This window comes from Cygnus olor, chromosome 5 (genome assembly GCF_009769625.2).
Source record: "Cygnus olor isolate bCygOlo1 chromosome 5, bCygOlo1.pri.v2, whole genome shotgun sequence".
Classification (NCBI taxonomy): Eukaryota; Metazoa; Chordata; class Aves; order Anseriformes; family Anatidae; genus Cygnus; species Cygnus olor.
Genome location: NC_049173.1, coordinates 63,335,598 through 63,351,501, shown reverse-complemented (window position 1 = coordinate 63,351,501; position 15,904 = coordinate 63,335,598). Strand labels below are relative to the sequence as shown.

Sequence of the window (15,904 nt, the reverse complement as noted above, 5' to 3'; positions counted from 1 at the left end):
CAGGTCCAGTTGCAAAGCTTGTCAGGTTTCTTCCCCATTTCTTCCCCGTCATCCTGATATCAGCTATTAGCACACACTGTTAGTATGAGAAATCATGTATCTGTAACCTTTGAATGCTTTTGTAGCTGTTGCTGTCTTTTGTTTTTTCATTCCTGCATAGCAGTCTTAAAAGTGTGATAAACTCTTATTAGTGTTCTGCTGCAATGATTGCACAGGTCAGAGATCCTTTGACATTATTTGCTGTTCCACGTCTTCAGACAAAAGCTTCTTTCTGTCCTGATGTGGAGATGCCCCAAAACGTGTGCTGGTGGAAGTGACAGCTGTTGCTAACGCTCAACTCCTTTCTGTCAGGTGTTCTCAGTCACAGGGTACCCTTTTTTTTTTCTGAAATGTGTTCTTCCTTTACAGAAGAAAAAGGAAGCAGTTAGTGAGGGTGGGAATCTGAGGAGGTCTGGTCAGCAGTAATGGTGCTTTCTAGATCTAAAAACCTTTTGCTGGAAGCTTGAGATTGGCACTGTGAGAACTGGTTTGCCGTGACTACAGCAATGCAGCCAGCTCGCGACCAGCAAAGTAGTGGAGGCTTACTGAGGTATCTTTCTCACCAAAGTGAATGAAGAACAGCTAGAGACTAAAATAGCAGAGAGATTGCTAAAAAGGTTTTTTAAGCTTTTGTATTTGAAGGGCCTAAATTCATGAAATTGAATAGGAAGGCATTTGTTTTCATCCTGGTGCTGTTTCAGAATCAAATAAGAGATTTCACAGTATAACTATGTCATTGTCTGGTGAAAACTGTGCTATCCTGTGTTGATGATAGGTAGGCTTGTGCCATCCAGCAGAAAGTGAAATTTTATTGAGAACAGTGGGAAACAGTAGAGGAGTAAGTGAGCCTGAGTACAAAAATGGGTAATTGTATGTAGGCTTATACACAACTTCAGGATGTACAGAATGGGACTATACATCTCAGAGCTAGGCAGGCAACTAAAACTGAATGACTTACACTAGACGAAGAAATGAAAGACTTTTAACTTTTTTTTTTTCTTTAAAAATACTGGAAAATGATTGGCTGTATTTCCTCAATGAAATCTGAGGCAGTTCCTAGCTCTACTGATGCACTTAGAGAAATAATTTGGATGGAAAGGCTTTGCGGAATTTCTTCCATTTTTATTCTGTGGTCGCAATTTGACACACTGCCCCCTAGTATGTTCTGGAAAGGTTAGAAAGACGTCCATTGATATTGTCCTGACCGTAGTGCTTTCTGTAAGTTATTTTAATGGTGTTACTAGTTACTTCTAAGCAGAGGAATCATGGGCAGTGGAAGACAATAAGAGTCTGCAAATGAGTCTAAAGTCAGAGCTGAATAAATTGACTGGGCTGAGGCTTTGGCTGCCAAATTCCCAAGGCCGAGCCAAATGCTTTCATCTGGGAGAGCTGACTTGTTTTGTTTGTTTCCTTGTGCTGGAATTTGGTTCATTTTCCATGAGACGAAAGATTTCTATTAGATTCTCTAAACTTTGAGTTTAACTTTGGAACTGAAAGTTCAAGAGCTTTGCAGCCTGCAGTATTTCTTCTTCTTAGCATGGCAACAATGGAAGGCTCTGGATGCTCTCACTGACACCTTCTAGTTTTTCACGTGTATTCACTTTTCCATTTCATGTTGTGACATTATAGGTAGAATCTGTTACCCTCCCATCTGCTGTTGACCACCACTGGGGCCAGACTCATTTCTGAATGTCATTTACTATTCTGAAGTACATGCTTAGTGATGAATCTGTAAAAATGATTTGCTACATCATGTTGCTTTTTTCTAGAAGTGAGAAAGAATTACGCTTTTTAAATAAAACACTTTAGACAAAGTAAATATTAAAATAGTAATGTTCCAGATGCTGCTGCTGCTGAAGATGCATCCGTTCCATTTATCAGCCTCTTAACATGTGGGCTTTTTTTCTCCTGTATCTCTTGAGTAAATGTGGTGCACTTTGTCTGCATGGAATAAAAATTGAATGTAATGACATGCTTTGCACAACCTGATGGACAAAAAGGGATTAAATCTGACACCTGGCCAGGTGGAAATTCCCGGAGTGAGGGCTCTAAGGCTGAGCCAAACACCTGACTCTTGCATCGTCTCATTTGCTCTGATGTAAGGCATATATAGGTAGCTGAGCATTGAACATGGTCTTCCCAATCTGATCAGCAAGCACATCTTGCCAGCTGATAGCACTTAGCCCTCTTCCTTCCTGACCCCCAACTGTCTACGTAGTCTGTGTAGAGCCCAAGTCCTCCCTAAGGACTGAGGAATTGCAGCTCTCTCTCTGACAACCACTACTTGTGAGAGGTATGGACAGCAGCGACGTGAGCTCTACAGGCTTACCAAATACCCCTCTGCCTTACTGCTTACCCTAAGCTTCCATTAAGCCTGATCTAATGTGTCTTCCCTTCTGTTGATTAAATTAGCTTGATTAAGACTAGCATATATGACTGTGCTCCAATCATATGCCCTGGCTGATTGCAGTGTCAATATGTGTGTAGTTAAACTCTGTTTTGCTTTGCTTAAGCACTGTGAAACTTTGACTGTCTTTAATAGCTCTACAATTTATGCTCGTTGACAATGGATGCAAAACAAAATGAAATTCAGGTTGTAGTGAACAGCCTCGTTCAATCTATGAGTTTAATTAAATGAGTCTCTTCAGGAATGCTAAATATGAAAAACTTCTTTGCAGAAGAGACAAGGCTACCAATGTATTATGAAGGCTGCACACCCTGGAAGTGAGGTTTTGATCTTTGTGTATGTTCTTCTTTTTGTTTGACAATACATCTCAATAAGGTTTTACCACCAATGCCTTCTGTTCTCCTTGAGGCATATTGTGCTGATGTTTGAATGAGTAGTTTTAAATGCTTCTCTGTGTTGTCAGCCATAAGTGTGGGTGGAAATGTGTAAAGATCAAATGGATATCATCTGTGTTCCCTGAATGCTTTTCATCTAATTCTTCTAAAGCTTGCAACTGTTGAGGACATTAATGTGGAAGAGTAATCTCAAAGAAAGTCAAAGGCCAAGCTGTTTTTATTTTTCAATACAATGGGCCTCATTCATTTGGAAATTGATGGAAAATTAAATTAAGCATTTGTATGTACTTTGTATGTACTGTAGATTGATGGAGGTCATATTTCCAACTCACTTTACGATTACTTACATTGCAGGCTTCCTCACAAAGCAGATAAGTACTATAGGTAATCTTACTTAGGGCAAATGTGGCAAGAATAGTTGTTTACAAGTGCCCATAATATTTAAGTTTGATTTTTACAGTCCAGAAACACCAAGAGTCTAACTGTGGAACCTAGGAGTACTGTTTGCCCCCCAAATACAGCTGTGTCAAAATACAGAGTCTCATGTATGGCTATGGAAGGTTGGAGGTATTTTGTGCTTCTTCAATTACAAGTTGTTATTGTTTGACTCTTTTCTTTGCCTTAATTAAATGGGGAGAGAGTGAGAGAACCTAATGACAATGACTGGATGTTAACACTCTTCTTTATGCACCTTCCCCATCTGTTCCTTCCAGTGCAAGAATTAAGGAGCATCACATTTTTTTTTTTTTTTTAATTTTTATTTTTCCTAAACATGTGGGCAAGCTCCTACTCCCTGCTGCAGGGTGTTGTTCATGGTGAAGTTTACAAGGTTTCCAAGTGATTCAGCAAATCCATGAATCAAAAAATCCATCTAGAACTAAAGGATAAAAAGAACCATTTTTGGCTCAGAAAATTTAAGGAGATGTAATGGCTCAAGACTGAAGTACCTCACAAATATTCTTTCCCTCATTTTACATTCTCCTTTTTTCATCCACCGTTGATCAGAGCTAAGACAGGCGACTCAGCTAGACACATCTTTTTTTGTGCTATATTTGCTCTTAGCTAATTTAGGCTGAACACAAGGGTGTAGTGCTATTCCATTTAACTGCATGGGCATCCTCTCTCCTCAGATTCCTTTCTATGCTGTTGCCTACTAAATAAAATTATTCTAAGGGAAGAAAAGACAGGCTTTAAAACTCATCTGCTGAAATTAGATTAACTGGATTTCACCAATAAATTTAATAAGTGTCTACAAAATATTCCTCACAAAAGGATTTGATATTTTGTTAATTTGAAATAATTTTGATTCTGTCTTATTTTTTACCTCATTAGTCTAAAGATGGCCACAAAAAATGTAGCAAATAAATATAAAACAGTTAGTTATGGCAAAGCAGCTCTGTAGATTTTACAAAGGAGAAGCCTAAGGTGCATACTTTGATAAAGTAATGAACATGGGCTTATAAGAAAGTTTTTGATTGAGTTACTGAGATTATTGTTGGTTATGAGCTCTTAGAAAACTTGGCTCCATTGCTCCTTGATGTTCAGCAAAACAGATGAGCAAAAACAAACCAACAACAACAACAAAAACCACCTGAACCCCTTGAGTAGCTGTTGTGGACACTGGATGACTTTATTTTCATTCCTTTAAGGGGGCTGTATATCAGATCTCAAAAATTAGTCCTTAGAATTTTTATGTTATTAAAATTAATGGTTAGTGCTGCAGCATAGTATGTCAGTCCTCTTGTCCTGTTGAACTTGCTGTCCAAGCTGTTGAGGGAAGAGTGATATGTTGTACAACTCTGTCCACTTTGGGCCAGCTAAGGCATTAAGTGGAGACGCAGGACAAAGGTATCCAAGAGCAGCAGCTGCGTTGTAGGGCCTTGGCTCTGAGAACTGGTCTTAGTCTTCAGCAGTGGCACTGTGTGAATTAAACGTCCCTCAGTCACACATCCTCCACCTCATGCAGCCCATCCTAATGGCAGAGCAGCTTCATTTCCATCTCCAGCAACAGAGACAGACAGTAGAGACGAGAGTCCACCCTTGTGCCAGAAGCATGTATGGTAATTTTGGATGCAGAATGGAAAAAGAGAGAAAGAAAACTTTATCCTGATTTTTTCCTCTGATTAACTAAGGGCTCAGCTTATAAGGCTTTTTAATAGTCAAGAGCATCAAAAAGGGGAAAATGAAAGGATCTTGATATGACAAAGGATTCTCTGCATTGAAGATTGACATTACAACAATAATGCATCCTTTTGTGAGCTTGAGGATTACAAACTTCTGTGTATTACATGTCTCATACTGCTAAGTCATAATATACTAAACTAAGTGTACCAGTTTTTGAGGCTCAGGTTAAGCCTTTAGAACTACAGTTTCAGCCTTGCATCTAATGTGCTTCTGTAAATTATAGTGAGATAAAATCATATATTTAGCCATCTGCGTGTGATAGATTGTGCCAGCAAATAATTGCATGTGCAAGAAAATGAAAGCCAATGTTTGAAAACTTGGCTCTCTGTTTTTCTGAAGTAATTTTCCATTTGTGGTATATAGTAAGACAGTAGCAAGTTAAAGTGTGTGCAATCAATTATTTGGATAAAGCATCTCCGTTTTGCCGAAGGTACCAGTGTTGAAGAACTATAAAATAGTGAGGTGAAGGAGAAAAAAGATTTTTCTACATTGAAAAGATCAGCTCACTATGTGGCTGCAGTAAAACTAAGGCAAATGGATACCAGCAGGCATTATGTGAACAGGACGAAAGAAGGATCCAAAGACATTTATATGCAAGGTAAAGGTAGAATCTCATCTCATCTAGAACCCCACTGTACAGGAAAATTATTACCGCTTTTGCAAAAGTTATATTATACAACAAGCAACCAGAACTAGTTATTTTCTAGGAATGGTTTTACTATGAATAACGTATGCTTATGTATATTCTTACAGGAAGTACTTACTGCTTTTGTTTCTAGCTAGAGAAATAGAAGCTCTTCTGTGAAATTATGGAGACATACTGAACTAAATATGGTTTTGTGATGTGCAGTTCTGTCCTGAAAAGAGCCTCTGAAATAATTTTGTATTCATTTGACTTGACAAAATTCTGTCAAATATAAATTTGCCAATAGATTGAGCAAATAACTCTTAAATATTCCAGCTATTGGAATTCACTCAGTGTTTCACATTTGATAATGTTTCATTATCAATCACTTCACAGATGTCATACCAGCATCAGGATAACTGGGAAGGAATGGTGACTTCAATAGTGATGTGAGAACAGTGTCCCAAAAGGTTTTAGGCTAAAAAATATGTACAGAAAAAGTAGTGTAAATCCGTTGAAAGGGAACACCTGGATATGGCAGAAAGAAATGGATGTATTAGGATTATGCTTTATTTTTGAATGGAATATTTTTGTTTTGAAGAGAGAAGAGGACCACTAAATACAAATCTATTATTGTGTGAAGAGGATAGCTTGAATTTATTTCCATCGGAACTTGATTACATTTTTCACAGTCATTTTAGAAAAGATGCTTAAAAATTGGTAGTGAGGAAGAAACCCCCAAAGCTGCTGATCAGGTCCAATATCTGGTTGTTAATAAGTAAAAAGTAACTCTCAAATAGGATTCATTTCTAGTATTTTTCTACCGATGTTTGGTTTTAGTTGCCAGACACTTTCTTTTGCCTTTGAGACATTTGTTACCAGAATTTCTTCTTCATTTATGTCCCTATAGACAACAATCTTAATCTCCTCTTGCCTGAATCCTCAGATTCAGCTGCATGAGTGATGATTAATATATATATATATATATCTCCTCCATTTTTTCATTATTCTTGAGGCTTTTCTCATCTCTAATTTATTAATTGCCTTTCTGGACTGTGGATATTAAAATTAAACTCTGTATTCCAATACTAATCACCCTAATGCAAAGCTAAGGGAAATTCTTGATTTCATCTTGGTATTCCCCTTCTTCAAGCACTTGAGGATCAGATTAGCCCTTTGGCAGCATCATTGTGTTTAGGATTCATGCTCAGCTGATTATTGGCAATGACTCTGAAGTCCTAGTCACAATTTCTGCTCCACAGCAGAGAAGCCCATAGCCTGTACAGCTACACCGTGTTCCTGGAGTAATAGCTTTAAAAGTGACATAAAAATATGTTCATTGGTCAGCAGGTTGTTCAGAATCTCTGCAGCTCCGGTATTAATTTTAGGTATAAAGATTTCAGCACTAGATGATATGAAGTGAGATGATGGAGACCTTAAACTGTAGAAGCTGAAATTTTCTGTGTGCTAAGTCAAGGTGATGATACATTGCCTCTGTGCCAGGAACTACCTAATTGGTATGCATAGTTACTGCTAATGACTCCCCTTCTCCTCCATTTCAGGCCAATTCAGCAGCCATACTGGTTGCCATGAGGGAACTTTCAAACTGAACACCCTGTCAGCAAACACCTCAGAGCTACCATCTGTTTCATAAATGAAAGAATCAAATATTGCTTAAGAAATAAAATAACACAACATTAAAGGTAATGTTATGCAAATTGACTTACGCCTCAATGGGCAGTCCTCTAAGCTGCATCCCTTCCTACGGATTTCCTGTTTGGTCTTCCAAAGCTGAAATGAATACTTTATGTGAATGTGTTTCCCTTCACTGTTTTTTTTTTTTTTTTTTTTTTTTTTGAGGTGGAGCATTGAAAAGCAAAGGTTGAGAAACAGCTGTGTCCCAAACTTCACATGTGTGGAAGGCTTTAGTAAGGTATCTTATTGGTTCTTCTGAATTGTCTCTCGCCCCGACATTATACTGCTGCAATTAATGCTGTCATTACACAAACTTGTTTCCTATACTCCATGTCTTGAAAGTTGTCTTAAAGATGGTGGATAAAGACCTCTTCCTGAAAGGTCATCTGTTTTCTGTGGTGACCAACTGCAAAATAAACTACAAGAGATTGCAATTTCAGGAATAGGTGTGATCAAATGCATTTGGCTGCTTTGTGACAACTTCATCTCTTCTATATATACACCTGGCTACCAACCCCAGAGAGGGCCATGTTTTCAGTTGACCTGTATGAACCATTGAGCAACACGGGCTAAAAGTAGCTGAAGTTCTGAATTCCTTCGTATTTCAACTATGCATTTTGGAAGACTTGAATTTAACAGTAACTCAAATATGCAAGAATCTGTTGCCTTTGCAGTCTCTGTGGATACAAAGTCTTGTTGCAGAACTCTCCTACAAAGGTATGTATTTTACACCCTTCTTGTTCTGAATGAAATTAGTAGCAAAATGGAACAGGAATTCACTAACATCTCTTTCCAAGGTCGTTGCTACTTCTATGAGGTTGTATCAGCAGAACTGTTTTGGCACTGCCTTTAAAAGGTGACAATTTTAGTGGGTAAATAGGAAGTTGGACAGAACTGTCTCTGAACCTATCCTCCGTTTGCATTTATTATACAATCTTACAGGCTAGGTGATTAAAGGCAGTATGTGTGTGCTTTGCTATCTCATATTTGGTAGTGGCTTGGAACAATTATAGCATAGCTTAAAAATACAGTTTTATGGATTTTTTTTATTTCCAGAAACTGACAAAACTGGCATCTCAGAAGTTCAGTCTTCTGTAATAATGGATATATTTATAAAAGTGGATTGAATTTAGTATGATGTTTCAGAAACCCTAAAAAGGCTGAGGTAACTCAAAAGGTCTAGAAGGTATACTCATAAGGTATATAGATAGTCAGGTCAAAATGGATATATTCAGACAAGAACACGTCAGTAATCACAAATTTAAGAAGGCCAAGGAAGAACTGGTTTTAGGTATGTTAATGAAGAATCAAAGTCACTGCATTTGGATTTAATGCACTTTGGTTAATGGCTCCCAACTTGCTGGAGAGCTAGAATAAAATATGTAGCTATTGCTAGTGTTCTTGGGCCTTTTCCAGAAACAAGTCTAGGCAGCACTGATCTTTTGTCTCCTTTAGAAGAATATAACTCTGGAGTCAATTACTCAAAATTTAGATTTAAGCTAATGTAAAAGAGAACAAAATGTATGTCTCAAAGTGAGCCAAATAATACTTAAGATGAGTCTAAATTTGGGAAAGTCATGCTGTCTTTCATCCCTTGCGTTGCTAGCTTTACGATCATATGGATTTCTCATAGGCCATATGCTATCAGAAACCTGTAGTTGCTATACTTTTGCTGGACCTAGCATTCACTTATCACTATTTAACTTACACACCCACATCCATAGTTAGCTCTGAATTTGGCCATTCTGTCCTGTTGTTATTTCTGGGGCTTTTTTGCCTTTTCTTTTTTCTCTTTTCTTTTCTTTGGTCTCCCAGCTTCCAATTTTCTACTTTTGAGTTTCAAATTTCCTTTTTCTGTCACTGTGTTACTGACTGGAGTTTTTCAAATCATTGGAGCTTCTCTCTCCATCTTGATCAATTCACTGCCTTGAAATACAGAAGAGCTAGTGATCTCTTTTTCCCTTTTCCTCACAGGTGAAGGCTCTGGGGATAACAGAGGAAATTATGCTGGCAGCTTAATACAAGTCCATCAGTAACACTTGGTATTGATACTATGCATAGAATGAATCTATTAAAAAGTCAAAGAATAGCATTTATGAAAATACAGCATTTACAGCAATATTTTGCCTTAGCATCAACCAAGAAATATATTCATGTAGAGCGACATAATATTCAGTGGAGTGGAAAATAGTTTATGTAAAGTTGTCCTCACTATGAAATTGTATCAATACACAGGGAAAAAGAAGAAATTTTTAAAGGTAGGAAGCAAAGCTGTTCTGTTACTTCATGAAAAAGGCTTTTATATGTGATAAAAATTAGTTCAGACAGCTAAGCAAAAAAGCTAATTCACAAGAATTACCAAAGAAAACAAGTCACAGGCACTGTAAAGAGTGGTTACATTAAGGTCAGAACCTCATAAATGATCATGACAGGAAATCGTATGCTCTTTTTGTCTGACCTGCATGAAACATCCATATGTCTTCCCTAACTCATAAATGATATTAGGTCTGTAGTGTGACTCGTTTGTAAACCTGTCTTTGATAATCCCCTGATGGATGGTCATGATTTCCAGTGTTGAGAAGACATTAATAGTCTGGTGGTTTGGGTGCTCCTTATGCAGATCATCTCTTCCCACAGAAACGAGGGAATGTAACAGGACAAAACCCTTCAGTATGTATGTTTCATTCCTGTCCAAGTAAGTCTTCAGCCCCTATGGATGAGTGAAGGGCCAGAAGTGTGCATTTCGAGCCTGAGTTCTCACTGCTCTGCTGGTGCCTCGGTGCCACTGATTTGTGGCTTCAAGGCTCTCACTGGCTGCTGCCATTCCTTTTCAAAGAGAGGAGGTAGAGAGCAGTTAACACAGCCCCAGCTTTAGGCTGCGGGTGTCTGTTGTATTCACTCGCTTTTCCCCTTTTGACTGGGCCTGCAGCTGGAACCCTAGAGTTCTGAAAGGGAATGGATACAAGTGCAAAGGTTTATGCACTCAATTAGGTCTAATCAGATACTTGAAAACTCTAGAGACTTTTTTTCTGGTTGCATCGACTATGTTAGCTAGAGGGTATTCTATTGTTGTCTTTCCTTTTTCACTACCTTTTTTTTGTTGCATGAACTCTTACATGTGTGTTTATGTAATGACTTTGACAGGTATTTGATCTATGACTTTTGAGTTATGCAAGTACAAAGTCCAAACTATTCCTCAGTAAAGCTAATATTACAGTGCTCTAATAACCTCAGAAGGGAATATTAAGATCCAGGACTATGTCTCAAGAAAGTATTTTCCATATTTGACTAATATCTAGGAAGTCAGAGGAGCTCAGTCTGAGTTTAGGTAAGCTCTCTGTCTATCTCAGTATCTTAGAATATCTTCAGCGGTTGTTTCATTTTATCGGTTTCCCCTGAACTTTGCAGCTTCTCATACAGAATAATAGAGGAGACTTACCTGTGCAGACATCTAACATCTGAGGTAAATGTAAAATAGGATTGAGGGATTACTAATGAATCTTGCTAAAACAGTGGTAAGCTGCATGCAGTTGATAAAAAAAAACTATCTCTGTTTTTGGTGGAGAAAAAGTGTGTTCAGTGAAAGTTTTTGTATTCTGAATTCTGCAATCCTGATACAGGAATGTTGTCCTTCGTGAGGTGATCTCCCCTTATGTTTGGTAGGGCTCGTAGGCTGCCTCCGCATTACGTTGAAGTGACTTTCTTCTTCAAGTAGTGGCAAAATCTTTGAACATCTGGAGATATTACCATTCCAAACCAGGCACTGCAGGAATCAGGATTAAATATAAGTTTTCATCACCTTACTGTTTTCATTTGAGTCAGTAACATCCTTTTAAGCAGAGCTTTATAATATTTCCTTAAATATGACAGACCAGATATTTTGATCCAATAAATGTTTATTAAAAAGATAATCACTTTTAACTGATGGATCAAGTAAAGGAATGGGAAAGTGGACTTGCATCTGTGCCCACATGACAAGCATTTTGCTTTTTGATGGAAGTAAGAGGAAGAGGGCTGCTAACACCCTTATAAAATTTTTAAATGATGTGATGGGATTGGGTTGAAGTATTTGGAGTGAATATGACAGTGCCATCATTGGGAGCAGAACCTGTGATGTTGCAGGAACCAACATGTGTCTACAAACTGATTAAATTTTCTGTAGAAGGGAAAGAGCGGAGTATGATCAGATCAGTAACACTGCAGGATCTGATTTCAGAGGTGCTCAGCACTCTGAGTTAGTATCTGTCCCACAGAAACACTTCCTACACCTGATAGCTGGGCCACCTTAGAACATTTTCTTGTTCTCCATTATCTACAAAACCCCAAACTAATTATGACTGTACGGAACCTGCTTGGTGGTGAGGAGGCTAAGGGTTTGCTATCCATGTGTGATACGTGAAAATAGTAGGGGGAGATATGGAACAAAGTGAGGAATAAGCTTGGTCATGCAGAGAATTTGCTATTAATAGGGTGAAAGTCCTCAGTGTATCAGAAGTTGTCCCCAGAGAGAAAGCCAAGACTGGTTCATTCTTGCTTTAACCTTCTGTGCTTAAGGCAAACAAGCTTAAGGTACAAACAGATTGGAAATTAATTGGTGTAATTAACATTTTGTGATTATAATGACTTCTAATCAATACTTTATGCAAATAGCTGTATTGATGTGTAGGACAAAGGCTGCTAGTTATGTTTGGAGGAAAAAAACCAACAACTTTAAAGCCCTAATGAAATTCAAACCTTTCAGTTCAGTTAAAGTTGCGAACGCATCTTTTTCAAGGTAAAAAAGAAGATCCTTTTGTGACCTTTTTAATTAAAAATGTCTCTGATACAGTTCCTGACTAAACTTCATAAAATGAGGTGACTGGAGGATGTAGCACGTTCTGCTGTTCATAGTTCCCTACATTAAACCACTGTGCTCCATTAGTTTAATGGAGGAAAATAGTGAAAACAACCTGATCCAAGCTCACAGCCGCAAGAACCCTTCCCATGGCAGGAGTAGTCTGGGACTTGCTCCAGATAGCAAAGAAATGAATGGGGTATCAAGAAGAATGGGTTAGAAACCTTTTTTTGGATTTGCAAATGGGATCTAACTTTTTGTTTCTGGAAATCACCTTCAAATTTTTTCTCAGTTATTTTTCTTTCTGAAATTGTATTTAAAATGGGTAGGTAAGAGATGAGAAAAGATTAGATAGAAGCTGTCCATTTTCCCACATTCCAACCTTCAACTTCACGTAGTCAATGGTACCTCTAGAAAACCCTATTTGATAATGGTTCTGAATTTTTCCTCTTTCAAATAAGACTTGGACACTGGGCAGCATAAAAATGCAATCTGCTAAAATTGAAGTCAAATGCTTTCTGAACTGTTTGTTCAGGTGCATCACAGAGTCTTTTACCTTGAGTCTTGGTGTTGAGAAATAGCAGGAGTGGGCTTGGAAAACTGTAAATTTTCGGACCTAAGGAAGCCTCAGATGTTTTGGAATTAGTCCTTCACAATTAAAGATCAGATAAATAGCTTCTTCCAAATGCTTTTCAAGTCTTCAGTCTGGGTGCTGATGGATATCTTTTCCCTGTGGACAGGAGGCCATGAGCGACAGGCCTTATTCAGGGCACTCCAAGGACTGTGACAAGTCAGGACTGACAGACATTGGTAATACAATGTCACAAAGACTGTATAATTGCTTTTTGTGATAACTTTACTCATGACCAGCAAATTTTAGAAAGAAAACAATGACAAAGTAAATGAAGAAGGACTTCATATATCTGCTGTTAATCTTGTTTTAAGAGGTGATATAAAAATACTTCTATTAGATTTTTTGTATTCTGAAAGGAAAAGCTACCTTGGTGCCTTAATGCTAGGAAAGCTGAAGGAGGTGCTGGACTTTGTTGTTAATGTGGTGTTAGTTTTGTAAAACTTGCGAGCCTTTCAGTCATAATGAAGCACTACAGTTTTTCAAGACAGCCTGATAAGCAAACCCCATTAGCCCTCAGAGAGGAGGCAGTTCGTGCCAGGTATTGGCCAAAAGAGCTGTTGGGATTTCACCCAGTGAGTGTGTGTCTCATCAGCATTCTGCACTGCTGCCAAAGTTTGCTATAGCATGAAGGAGAAAGAAACAAAGAAACATAAGGAGAAGGAGGGGGGGAAAGGAATCTAATGAGAAGAAAAATTGCTTTTTAGCTGTTCACTGGAACTATTCTGGTTTCCCAATGAACCTGAACAGCATCTTAGGTGATGATGTGGGGAAGTTAGTGTTTTTGGCACCTGAACAGGAAGCATTTGCAGTTTTGGCACTCCGAAGGGATGGAAAGAGCTAGCGTAAGTGCTTTGCTGAAAAGGGGTGGAAAAGAGTTTTCGTATGTAAGGCCTGGTGCCTTGCTGAACTGGGACCTCAGCCTGGCTGCAATGGTAAAAGTGCCCAAAGCAAATCAAGAATCTTAGGCTTCAACTGTCATGGACTGCCATATTAATGAAGGGCTTACACTTTTTATGTATTACACATGCCCGTTCAACTGCCCTGGAAGTATAAGGGGACCTTATAGTGGCTATAAATGCCATGTGGTAGGAGACTTTCTTACATGACAATCATACCACAGGCAGGTTTCCTTAGCGTAGGACATCATAAAGTGCAGTAACACAGAGAAAAAGAGACATTCAAAGGAAATTTGAGAAGAGTCCTGCCTGGGTATGTCTTTATCTGACATTGCTTCCACCATGCTACTTGGAATAGCAAATAGTGACTCTCCCTCTGAAGATTTCATCTCTTGTTTGCAGCTGATGAAACTCTGTGTTTGGATGGGGCTGACAGACTGTTGAAATCAATGTGTTAAACCCCAAGCCACAGAAAGATGACAGGGTATGTGCCACACTTTTTAAAGATATAAAACTGAGAGGTGTTCAGAAAGTAGTTAACAGGACAAGGATGGCAGTCTCACTGGCTTCCTAGAGAAGCAATCCCTGGGAACTTTTTTCCTTGTGGATGTGGTCTTTTCTATGCATCAGTCTTCTCATTCCTCATCTCCAGCCAACAACTTTTGAATTAAGTGGTTAGTTAGAAGCACAGTGGTCTCAAAACATTAAGTTAATACAAATTTCATGAAAATAGACATTGCTGGTGCCCTAACAAGCACGCAGGCTGCTGTGCAACGCTCATCACATACTGAAGAGTCCTTAAAGACAAGAGTACTTATAAATCATAGGAGAAATTTATTTGGCATGTGATCTGCTAGATGCGCAGGATAAAAGTGTTTGGAAACTTTATTTGACCCCCTGCTTCCAGAACTGCTTGCCTGGAGATAGGGGAAGTGTTGTGCTGCTTATTGCAAATAGAATAAATTAATTTTATGACTTCCCAGTGTGTTATAAAGGTCCTTCACTGAACTAGTATACAGCTGTATCTACGATGTTTGCTCTTATGCTGTAGCCTAGCCTGATGGCAATAAAAGTTCTGAAGTCCTGTCTGCACTTACAGTGTAAGATGGATCTGACAAATAGCACAGTTTACCAACTCTAAAGTACATATGCAAAGATTCAGTTGCTGGAGAGACTCTTCTGCTTTGTCCTCAGCATAGCATAAATTGCCAGGAAAGATAGGATCCAACTGAAGGTTCTAATGTTTCAGCTTTGCTGAAAGTACAAAAAGCCAAAAAGCCTTTTCTGGGGATGCCTTTGATTTGGCTAAGGAAGCTGAGACTGCTCTGTATCTTCCTGAATTCTACTTCTGAAAAAGATGAGAAAATATTTCTACTCTTTGTAACTGTAAAAGATACAAAACTGAAATCTGAGGAGTCCCTGTAGACTTTGGGAGTATTCTTCAGTCCATTTCTGGCTTAGCTTGTGTGCTTTCTGATTTGCTCTGTATTTGGCTGAAATAATAGTGGCTTAAAATCAAAATACTTCAAATACCCCATCTCAGTAACTTGCTACATGCATCTTGTATGCTACTTGCCTTCCAGAGGATTATATCCAACTGAAGGCAGGCTGTTTCTGCTGGCTTGTGTCACAAAATATTTTTACTTTGCATAACACTTGTGTCCATTTACAAGTGATATTTGTTTCTGGCATGCATCCTGCTTTACTTTTAATATAGAAATGTAGTAAGTATCCTATGTTTCTTTGCTACATATGTATTCTGTAAACACTCCTGAAAGGCAGGGCTTGGTGTGACTTCTAAGCCACTTTGGTATTCTTGATGTCTTTAAAACAATGTTGCTTGGTTCATACTTTTCTGCAACAATGATCTATGCTATTGTCAGAGCCACACTGGAAATAATAGCCATATTAATAGCATCAACACCTTTTCAAATCCATTAATTCCTTTGAATTCTCTTGAGAGGAAGGAAAAAACAGCAAATCCAAAAATAGCTCTTTGAAAAGAATTAGCTTGAGACTGTAAGATAATGAACAGCGAAAGCTGACCAACTGTACTGGGCTAGCACAACTTTACCGGATTTTGAAGGCTATGGAGAGCTGTCAGGCTGGAACGTGGTGCTAGGACTGTGGCTGCACACTGAGCAGGCAGAATAAGTGGTTTCTTGTGACATGGCTCAGGGTTCACAGAAGCAAAC

At 38.5% G+C, this 15,904-nt stretch overlaps 1 long non-coding RNA gene across 2 annotated transcripts in view; it reads left to right on the top strand.

Annotated features, from left to right (window-relative positions):
* The first annotated feature begins 2,047 nt into the window (after positions 1-2,047).
* Positions 2,048-15,904, top strand: part of LOC121071076 — a 150,533-nt gene continuing 136,676 nt past the window's right edge. For both annotated transcript variants that reach the window (XR_005820368.1, XR_005820369.1), the window contains exon 1: positions 2,048-2,332. This is a non-coding gene — a long non-coding RNA (uncharacterized LOC121071076). The remainder of the gene's footprint in view (positions 2,333-15,904) is intronic.